This window comes from Castanea sativa, chromosome 1, assembly GCF_040712315.1.
Source record: "Castanea sativa cultivar Marrone di Chiusa Pesio chromosome 1, ASM4071231v1".
NCBI lineage: Eukaryota > Viridiplantae > Streptophyta > Magnoliopsida > Fagales > Fagaceae > Castanea > Castanea sativa.
This window is the reverse complement of record NC_134013.1, coordinates 2,918,580-2,930,755: the sequence shown is the minus strand read 5'-3', so window position 1 is coordinate 2,930,755 and position 12,176 is coordinate 2,918,580.

The following is a 12,176-nucleotide window of genomic DNA, read 5'->3' as shown; positions in this document are numbered from 1 at the left end:
TCTAGAACTAGCCACCCCTATTATACCATATTAAATTACATAACTTCATTCAATGTTTTGATGAGGAACAAGTTGGGGAGAAGATAGCGGAAATAAGCTCAAGTTTGGGATTTATTATGTCAAACTGTCCAAGGTTAAGAAACTTCAACATAAGCAATACATAGAATGTTTCTGTAGAGAAATCAACATCCATCATAATTTATATTATTGAGACTCAACCGTCGTGTTTGTCGCTAGAACGAAACACACAACATCCACAATCTAAATATTTTGATGAAATTGATGAGAAATTAGAAGAGGGATATTATCTTTAAATTGTTCTTTACAACACCACACATAAGTAAATAAAACTCTATCATTTTTCACCGCCTTGTGAAAAATTCTTTACAAGGTCATTTAGAGCCCAAACCGGAGTTGTTGAATTGATTGTAAGTAAAATGCTCCCCAGCCATTGTGGGGGACAATTTGCAAATTTTATGTCATTCTTAATTAAGCATTCTAAGGAGAAGATAGAACAAGGATAGACCGTGAACCAAATTTAAGATAAAGGATTGGACCGTACTGTAATGATAAGGTCTCTACTATTTTATAGAGTGCCTGTTTAGGCAGGTGGAGCTAGCCGATTATTGGTAGAGAAAATGGACTTGGTGGTAAATTTTTGTTATGGTGGTTTAGAAGTTTGATATTAATGAAAATGGTGAGGAAGAACAAAGCAAGGTAGCAATATAATAAGTTTTCCATGGCGAAGCTACAAATTGTAGTTCACAAATGAGAATGACGGATTGAGGGAAAGAGAGATTTAGCTAGTGTGGATTAGTCAAATGATTCATTGATGTTCAAGCCACAAGTCATATCAAGCATTCGTTTAAGATGAGCTGAGAAATTTTGCTTATATACACTTTTAGCTTATTTTTATTATCATTCATAGGTTTCATTGTACTTTTTAATATTATGGTAAATTGCAAATTACACTCCTAAAGTTTGGAGGTAATTGGATTTTACACCCTAAAGTTTCAGAATATGGATTTTACCCCCTAAAGTTTGGGTTCTTTGGATTTTATACCCTGACGTTTCAAAACTTAGATTTTACTCCCTAAAATTTAGAATTGTTTGAATTTTAAACCCTAAATTCTAAAACTTTAGGGTGTAAAATCCAAACACCCCAAAACTTTAGAGAGTAAAATCCAAACATTCTTAAAATATAAGGGGTAAAATCCAAATTTTGAAACGTTGAGATGTAAAATCCAAACATCATCAAACTTTTAGAGATAGAATCTAAATTATGAAACTTCAATGTGTAAAATTCAATCACCCCCAAACTTTAATAGTGTAATTTGCAATTTACCCTTATACTATTTATGAGTCTCACTGTACTATTCAGCTTATCTTTTAACCTATTGTCTACATTTTTAGCAAAAAATTTTCAGCTTCAGTTAAATAAGTTGTTCCCAAATAGACACCAAATGTCAACTATTTTTATCTAGATGTTCCATGCAATGAAAGGACACCACCAAAATAACTGGGGAAAAGTTAACTGATGAGATCGATTTAGAAAATAATTTTTAAAAAAAAATTATAGAAAAAAGAATAAATAATTGATTATTTTTATAATTTTTTATATTTATTATGAAAATAGTATTAAAATCTTTCTAAAATGATTTATTAATAAATGTCACAAATTGCCCATTAACATGACCCAAAATAATAGAGAGAAATAGTGTAGACTTAATGATTCAATGATGTTTATGCAATGACAACAATTCATATCAATTATTATCATAAGTATTGTGTCTTATTCGAGTATTATCGGATTTTCCATATATGAAAGTTATGTGTCACTAATATTCTAATAAAAAAAAATTGAAATATTTTTTATATTTTTTATGTGATAATCATTTTGTAAGTTTTTTTTATTTAGTAAATTGCACATAAGTTTTAACATTTTCGTTGTCGTAACATTGTGACATGGTATCCATACAGCCAATTAATTTTCATTGCTAGGACCCATTCACGGGCCCAACTAAATTCCACCTTTGGCTGTCTAAGGAAGAAAGAGCTTATTCCTGATAACATTAGAAATATGCATATATAGACAATTAGTTTTTGTCCTAATTAAAATTTAGAAGTGACACACCTCCATGCCATGCCGCTAGTAGTCAGTAAACCTGTCTGATTAGCTGGTAGGTGTGACAAAATATTTCATCTTTTTTTTTCCCTTATAATTGATGTTTATAAAGTGGTGAATTAATAGTTTGTAAGGTGATGTGAAAATAATGTTACTTCAATTATAACTTATTACTTCAAAATATATGGAAAAAATTGTGCAAAAATTATCTTTAATTTTGCATGTTGGGAATTGGTAAGACTTCTCAATTCTCACATTAAGACTCACAAACACTCATATACCACTCACAATAGAAAAAACTCACTCAGAGAGAGAGAGATTGGAGTTATTATTTCTCTTCCACAATCTTGGTTTAAAATGGAAGAAAATATGGATATCTTACATCATATTATCTTAATTTTTACCGTATTAAATTGCATAACTTTATTCGATGCTTTGAATTTTTTTATTTATTTATTATTTAATAGATATTAGGGTCTAGGATGGGAGATTTGAATCATAAATGTCTTTGTTGGAAATATCAAGAAGTTTCAGTTGAGTTACAAAATCATTGGCATTCAATACTTTGATTGGGAAAAGATTAGGAAGAAAATAGCAGACATGAGACCAGGCTTAGCATTTCTTATGTCAAACTGTCAAAGGTTAAGCCATTGGAGGCAGTTTGTGCCTTGTGGTGGTGCATGCCCTACCATGATTAACATCTTCTCTCAACTTTGATCACAATTGTGCATATATAATTCATGGTGATAAGGTTACTTTCTTTTGTCTAAAACTAGCCCCACCTTAATTTTCCCATATAATATTTCAATCCTTTGCTCTTATCTTCTTCTTTTTTATTCTTTTCATTTTTCATTTTCAGCTTATTGAATTTATTGAAGTTGAAATAAAATTTTCACTTATCAATAATTATGGATGTGTCACTCAAAACTTGTGTGCAAAATTTTGGTTATGTTACCCATTTAGTATAACTTGTTACATCCCTACTTTCTTTTTTCTTTGTTGATATAATTCATTAGTTGAGGGAAAAATATTTGAATCGTGGACTCCATTGAAAATCCATTGAAAATACTAAGAAATATTAATTAAATTACAAGACTTGTGGCTTGTTACATCTCTAAATTATAGTAGAATTTAAAATGAAATTCCCTCAAATACTTTTGAGTTTCTTTTTTTTTCTTTTTTCATTTTTTGAGAAGGTTTTGAGTTTCTAAACTAACTTTTTCTCAACAAAAAAAAAACTAACAATAATACAACTTATCTTTATTCATTAAATAAAATAAAACACTAATTACATAAATAAAAATCCTCTATCCCACTTCGAATGATACGCCTTATACTTCATTAATCATAACATGCTACATGCTACATTTATCTTTCATTTCTTATAAAAATAACCAAAATTTAAAATGAAATAAAATATATTTAAAATGAAATAAAATATAATTAAACACTTATATATGTAATATTTGACTTTTTTTTTTTTCTGGGTTGAATATTTGACGTTTCATTGTTCCATGAAATTACATTTGTACCCATAAATTTTTATCCCTTTCTCTACTTTATTGGGACGTAAAACAGTAAAAGTAAAACAATATGCAATTTCCTACATATATTTCTTTTCTTTTTACAAACCAATCAAAGGATATTATTCTCTTTTCCTCTTTATTTCCAAACATACACATGATAAGAGAGAAAAAAAAAAAAAAAAAAAATTCCCCCTTTCTTTCCTTCTCTTTTCTTTTCCTTTCTCTTCCCTCAGCTGCAACCAAACACGGCTTTAGTATTGCATGCGCCATTACTCACTTCCCAACTGGATAGGAGATAGGGTAAACGTAGAACTGAAAAATGTGACCTATACATCCCTGGGTGCTTTAGCTAATCAAGCTACAATTTGAAATTTTGTTTGAGGATAGGATAGGGCTAGGGTACATGGAAAATCACTAGGGCCTTTGGGAATCTGTCGGATTCTGGGACTGGGTGTTAATCCGTACTGGTTTCAACGGTCAAACATATAGTATGAATTTGCTTCTCGATGCAACGGATCAGTTTGCTATTTGCTATGAAGATACTCATACACTACACTATTACTATAGCCTCGCACTAGTTCCAGTGCCCGAGTCCTTTAATCATCCATGTAGCTGCTTGGTGTAGAGGGTTTACTTCACCCTAATAATTCAAACCCTATATGTAAAAAGCCCAAGTTCAAGTGGACTTAGTTTTTTTCCATAAAAAATAAATTAATTAAGTCCACATGAACTTGGGCTTGTGGGAATGCAGCTCTGACTAGCGGGCTTGCAGTGATATCATAAAATAATAACACAACTTGTAGGGTCTGCATGCTAAGACACGAGAACTTGGTGTGTTATACAGACATACAGATAGTATACTAAGTTTACAATTAGATTCAAACAAATTGTTGCATCTACTGTTAAAACGTAGATCATGTTATCATTTTTAATGACAATTCAATTATGCGTTTGAATTTAATTAAAAAACTTATTATTAAACTGCATATAAAGTAATTTATTTGCTAAAATAGTACTATTAATTTGACAACTTTTTTGCAAAATAGTTTTTTTGGTATCTCATCTCTTGTAGAAACAAGTTCCAGCACTAAGAACAAGTATCATGATTTGACACCCCCGACTAATATCGAGCATCGACTGACCAATGGAATGGCTACCCATGACCTATATCAGCCACTAAATGAGTAAGATCGACCATCTCGTAGCCAACTACACACCTCTCGCACTCTCTCCCAACGATAGCACCGGTCTAGACTGGCCACATAGTGGCCAAGATTGGACACCTCAAAGCCCACTAGACCACCCAATGGCCAACTCAACTCTACCATGCCCGACCACGTACAGCCAGTAAGCCACCCACAATTAACTCTAACCAGCACACACCCACAAAGAGCCACTACATGCCAATGGTAGCCACACCACGTCACGTTTATAGGAGAGAGAGAGACAATAAAATATATGAGTTTTGTTAACGCAAATTGATATGATTGCTTCAATTTCAGAAAAGATTATTATCATTCAGGATTTAGCTTGGGTTCAATGCCGATGATGACACATGTTACCAATCGCAACAGTCATAGCACGTTAGGCACGTACTAAACTAAACCCAATCTTTGCTCATATGAATTAAGTTTAAAAACAACAAGCGGACAAAAGATGTTCCTGCAGTGACATTTTCTTTTCTTTTCTTTTCAACTCTCAAAAAGAAGCCAAAGATAATCAGTGCACAAACTCCGCTACAAAAATAGGGAGTGGGGGACCAGATTATATTGTGTGCTTGGTTTATTAATTAGCTAACTTTATTTGTTTAAAGCTATTTTCTATCTAAAGTCCTTAAACAACTGTTTGTCTACTGTTTACATCACGTGATGATTAGCTTAAACTAAATAGATGGTCTTTGACCCTTTCTTCGGTTGACTTACTTTACAATATATATGTCACTGTTCCCTTATCTTCATCTCAAACTCAAACTCAAAGGTTGATTTTTATTTCTCTCAAATAAATAGATAGAAATAAAAACCCTCAAAAGCTCAAAGCATCACTGAAAGTGAGCACAAAGATAGAATTTATCATGCATACCGATCCTACCGCAATAATGTATAGACATCATATATCACGCCCTAAAATAAGGTGTTATAAAAGTCAAACCAATGAACTTGAGGAACAAATAATGAAGCACTTAGCAGAAGAAAAAAGAACAGAGAAAAAGTAGAAAATTGAGAAAGGGATAAGATCGAAAAGGGGCATCCTAGAAATTTGAAGACAGTGTTGTGGAAAATGAACAGCTACCAAAAGACATTCACAAAAGGCCAAGCTTCTTCATCACTTAATAAATATTCCAAATCACATATACAGAAACTCAATAGGTATAGAAAAATACAAAATATGGATATAAAAAGACCTAAAGAACCAACAAAAGTTACGTTGAAAGCTATGCTATTCACGAGGTGAAAGAAAGCGCAACATACACCCCCACACCCCTCAATCATCATTGACAAAATGCACAGACCAACGTGACCACCATGACAAGCACATCCACATGATGGTTCTCTCAACAAAGTCCTCTTTTCACACTTTCCAACTCTTGAGCAATAATAGAAACAAAACTAATTAATATAGTCTAGCAAGCTAGCCTCACCGGTTGTGGAGAGGATCTGAAGCGTTGGGAACTTTCCTCTTGTTTGAGAAGAACACATCAAATGAATGCCTCAGACGTTGATGCTTCTGCCTTTGATGCATATTTGTTGAGTGGTTTTTTATGCCAACATTAACCATTGCTGCTTCCTTCTCTCCACAAACTAACAATGAGAGAAAAGCCAGGGCCATTAGCTTCAGCAACAACCCCACCTGCAAAGACTTCCGAGAATACATGTTTCTTCTCCTTTTTCTTCAAAGTAAGAGTGTGAGACACAAAGTGATAGGTCCAGCTTGAAAAAAGAAGGAAGACAAAAAGAGAGGGGAGGGGGGGAGTTGTGTTTAGATAGAAATCGTACCAAAGGGAAACTGGGAAAGCTATATCGCTTTGTTTGGCAGTGTAAGAGGAAAAAGGTGATGTGGTGGTGTCATTGAGTATACCCTGCAAACAGGGGACACGTCTCACGAGGGAACCCTTATATATTGCTTTGCTTTGCTTAGTTTATTTATTCTTTGTGTTTAACGAGAACTTTTCTTCCTTATTTTGCTTTTATTCTAGCTTTCAGTCCCCTAAATAATGTTCACTCTAAGTCCAATTTTTATGGCACATAGTATGCAGATCTTGGCTCTTGTGCTTTTCTTTTGTCCTTGTAGTGATTGTCGGCTTTGGAAAGTAGTCAATTTAACTCTTTATTGCTACTTTCAGGTAGCCCAGAAAAATCCACCAGATTATATCTGACAAAGAGTGAAATCCTATTCTTTCAATGACTTTTCTTTTTCTTACTCAGCAAAAGCTTACACTTATTAGCAAGAATATAGTAATTTTTTCTTTAATGATGGGTATGTAAACTATAACAATATTTGCTTGAAATACACGTTTTGAGTGGTCAAATCATGCTTGAAACTAACCAACCAAAGGTCCTTCCCAAAAACTTTATTAGTAAATGGCATCAATATCCCTTCAAAAACTGGTGTGGACTCTCCAACCCAAAAACTGAGAAAAGGCCAAGGGGCAGCTCATGGTTCCATGTGTTCATGTTCAATCGGCTCACGACATTGAAAATGGAAAAAGGGTTCCTGATTCATCAAAAAGGAAAAAGATAGCTGAGAGAAATTTAAATAAAGCATGATATCATTCATGTGAACAAATTCGAGGTTTGCCAAATATGTCTGTATCTTGTATTTACTTTTGTTCTTTCTTTATTGCTACTAATAATGAACTGGTATTATTCAGGAGACAAAAAATGTTGGAAGTGATAAATATTTTTATATATTGCCATTTTTTAATGGGCCATGGACCTCTCGTGTTCCTAATTTCGATTGCATGCGTCTCCCCCTTCACGCTCATTAAGTTTGTATTAAAAAAAGTTGATGAGCACAATGGCAAGCCTAATAAATTATGGGGTTAATTGCATAGATTACTTTACGTGCTTGCACTGTGTACTCCAAATTATTAAAACTTGCTATCAATATCCCAATTGAGACAAATTTAGCTTACAACCTACCGCTCAAAAAATCTTGTCAACTGGTTATATATCCAAGCGATACGTAAAAAAATATAATATAATTATTTTATAATAATATAATGTAAAATTTGTAAATTAAATAGTGAATGTATTATCTAAAAGTATTATATATATATATATATATATATATATATATATATCACTATGTATTGTTGTTAAATGTAAAATATATTATATATTTCATTACATAAAACTTAAACTTATAAAATATAAATATATATATATAAACAAAATTTAAGTATAATGCCTATTTATTGAAACTTGAATTTTAATATAATCTTGTGAATATTTATCGTTTTTATTGCTCTTTTAGGGCACATATCTCTAATTTCTGATGTCTATTTTATTTGTATTTTTTAACCTAAAACTTAAGATTTTTGCCCAAATAGAATAAAATTTTATACTGTTTAACCCAAAAATTAAGAGAGAAAAAAAAAGAATTTTTGAGCCCAAAACTGAAAAAGGCAACCAACAAAAAGAATCAATTTAAGGCAACCTAAAAAATTGGCCAAAATAGACCGTATTGGACTGAATCCTAGGCAAAAGCCCTTAGGCCATCCCGAACCTGATTTCTTTTATTTTTTGGGCTCCTAGGTGTTCTAATAGAGCTCCCTATGTGCTTGAGAAATGGACCTTCCTAATTCTGCTTGCACTACAACAAAATATACTTTCAGTAACGAAAAAATTCGTCACTAAAAGTCCAGTTTTTCGTCACTAAGAAACTTTAGTGACGAAATCGAACTTTTAGTGACGAAATTCATTTCGTCGTTGAAACCCCGTCACTAAAAGTCCTAGTGACGAAAAATTTCCTCACTAAAAGTCCGATTTGATTTTTTTTTTTTAAATACTTTTAGAGACGAAAACGTTTCGTCACTAAATGTTTTCCTCACTAAAAACACCATTCAGTGACGAAAATATTTCGTCACTAAAAACACTTTAGTTTATTAAATCATATTTAGGGACGAATAATTTCATCACTAAAACTATTTTTGGATAAATATAGTGACGAAAAAGTTCGTCACTAAAACTATTTTTAAGAAAATCTATGCACATATAGTGACGAAAATTTTCGTCACTAAACCATTTCTTACAAAATTTTGCTACATTTAGTGACGAAATATTTCTTCACTAAAACTTATTTTCTGTTTTTATTTTTTTTCATGGCTTTGATATTAACCTGTAACTTGTTATTACATTACTAAAACCTCACATTTGAATAATACATTTATTTCAACAGTACATTTATAAAAAAAGATACATACATCCCACAAGTAAAAAATAAAAAAAGTATATAATTCAAACTCCTTCCATACAATAATTGTTTGCAACAAATATAAAAACGGAAGATGTCCTCATATAATTAGAACTAACAGAAGATGTCCTTATATGTCTTCAAGTAATGCCAAAAGTAAATCTCCTAAAAGCCACCAATAAGAAATCTGCACAAATATAAAAACAATACTACATTAAAATCGTAAAGTAAAAACATTAATTATATTATAAGAAACATTTCTAACAATGCATTAAGAGTAATCATACCATGTAATATGGGTCAATTGCTAAAAGAAAGTACTAACCAAAAAATGTTTTAACTTGAAGTTGAACCACCCCCATAGGTAAGAGCGTCATCATAACCATTCCTCCTTAAAATGTTAAGAATATTCTTTTGGACCTCTTCTTGCTTAGCTTGTGCCTCTTGGTCCCTAGCTCGTGCCTCTTGGTCCCTAGCTCTTGCCTCTTTGAGCTCAATGATCTCATTTTCTAACCGTTGAATATACTCCACCGAGGAATTAGATGAGGCAGTGGTTACTAGAGAAGAGGAAGGTCTTATGCTAAGTCCTTTTACAATACCGGACTTCTTCTTAAAAACTAAGTTTGAGATCTCCTCTTGTGTAAGGGGAATTGCATTATGATCTTGACAATGATCCTCTGGCACTTTGAGAATATTTTCCTATTATTTGAAAAAGAGAAAGAAACAAACAATCACAACATTACTAATACATATGTTATAGCTTTACAAACATGATAAGGATGGAATGATGTACATACATATGTCTCTTCATCCTCATGGTGTATCCACATATTTGTATTTGGATTGAAATGAACATCTTTGAAGATTTTTGCCAATTCAGGAACTTGACCATCATTACTATTTGTCTGATTAATTAACATTCAAGTGTTAGATAGTTATACTTTATTAATCACAACATGTAATATACTAAGGTTTAAGAAAAATGAAAAAACACGCACCTCCTCATCAACCCTAACAACAAGTGCCTTTGTCCCGCATCTATGTTTGCCTGAAGTTTTATTCCTATTTTCAGAGTTATTTCGTGATTTTTTCTGATAAACAACGTTCAAGATATTTATTAGTTCATGAATAAAATAGTATACATTTACTTTATCTAAGTATTAATCTAATCAATTTACAACTTAATATAGTAAACATTGGATAATAATAATATATACATAAATAATTTACCAGTTAATCCTTATTGGTCCATCTCCCATCAATGAGTTCAGTCCACAGCTCAAGTTTGGCATTCTTTGGCGGGTGGCTTCTTGCATAGTCAACACCATGAGATTGTACGAGCTTTTTATAAGCTTGATGCAACTTGTGGGAGCTAGAACTCAATAATTTTCCACATTTTGTATTTAATGTTTTCGTTACCAAGTTGGAATCCCCTTGTAGCTCAAATTGATCCTGTAAAATAAAGTGTATATGTATTATAAAAATACTATTATATGAATTTAATATGCTTAGTGACAACAAAGATGAGTTAGACGTTATCAATGTAAATTTACTGCGATATTTTGAAGCACCACATCTCTAGTAGCAGCATCAACATTTTTTCAATTTTTCACATTGTAACTAGACAAATTACTTCGCACTTGTAAGCCAATTTGATTGACAAGCTTGCACGCATTCTTCCTAACAGGAACATCATATTCTGTAGCTATACGTACTGGCAACTTACCACTTTTTTCAACAAGTGCCCGTAATGCTATACCACGTGCTATTTCACGGGTATTTCTGCTAGCAGATTCTATTTAAACATTATTAATGTTAAGAAATTATACATTCCATGTATATTATAGCTAAATTAAGTGAAGTATAATCTCAATAGTAAAAACAAGGTGCAGTTGTAATTAAGTATATTCTATGTAATTACCAGTCGTGCTAGTTAATGCATCAGTAGTATGCGCCTTCGCACTAGAAGAACTTTGGATGGGAGGATTTGCTTCAAGAGGTGTTTCCGTAGATTGGACCACCGGGATAGATGCCTCACCTCGGAAGTGTGTAAGTCATCCTGGTGCTATCTGTAACTAACATATATATAATGGAACAGCAAAGTCATTACAAGTAATGGAACAATAAAATTATTATCATCTATTATATCCTATGGAACATCTATTATGCCTTATGGATTACAAAATTAGATAACTCATTATCATTGTCATCGTCACCAATAGGTGATACATAATCATCATCTACCACAACACTAGCTCTACTTCTTTTCCCTTTTGCACAATTGTTCTGAGCAGTATCCTCTAGATAAGTTGAGATGTGCTTCAATCCCAAAGCATCAATTCTCTCTTGGTTTTGCCTCATTTTATCCAATCTTGTCATCTCATACCTCGGTATGTTATAAGTGTATTTGGCCTTTTTGGGCATTTTTTGAAACTATGTATTGATGCAATCAAGTTCAAGATAAATACAAAACATCTCAATAACAATTACTACTAACTCAACACAACAAATGACCACATCAAGCAATTCACAAGTGCAAATTTTGAATACAATTACTACTAACTCAACACAACAAATGACCACATCAATATCCATATCAAGTTCAAAATAAGTACAAAACATCTCAATAACAATTACTACTAACTTTACATATTATAGTCTACACCATTATCCATATTAAGCAATTCACAAGTGCAAAATTTGAACACAATTACTACTAACTCAACACAACAAATAACCACATCAATATCCATATCAAGTTCAAGATAAGTACAAAACAATTGCTACTTAGACAAGTATAAAACTTTAAGATAAGCATACAACATTTAAGACAATTGTTATGAACTCTACATATCAAAATCCATATCAAGATGAACATCAGGTATGTCATGCTCTTCATTTTGATTAACATCTCTTAAAGTTCCACCTTCAAGAACAACCTCAGTTTCAACATCACCCATTCAATAGTTAATAATATTGTCCTCAACATTGATAAAGACAGCATCAACAATTGCTTCTTGTTGAAATGCATCACTATCTTCTGTATTATCATTGGATTCTCCACCCCCGACTTCCGAGACATCAAACACTCCCCTATGTTGGATGGATTGCAC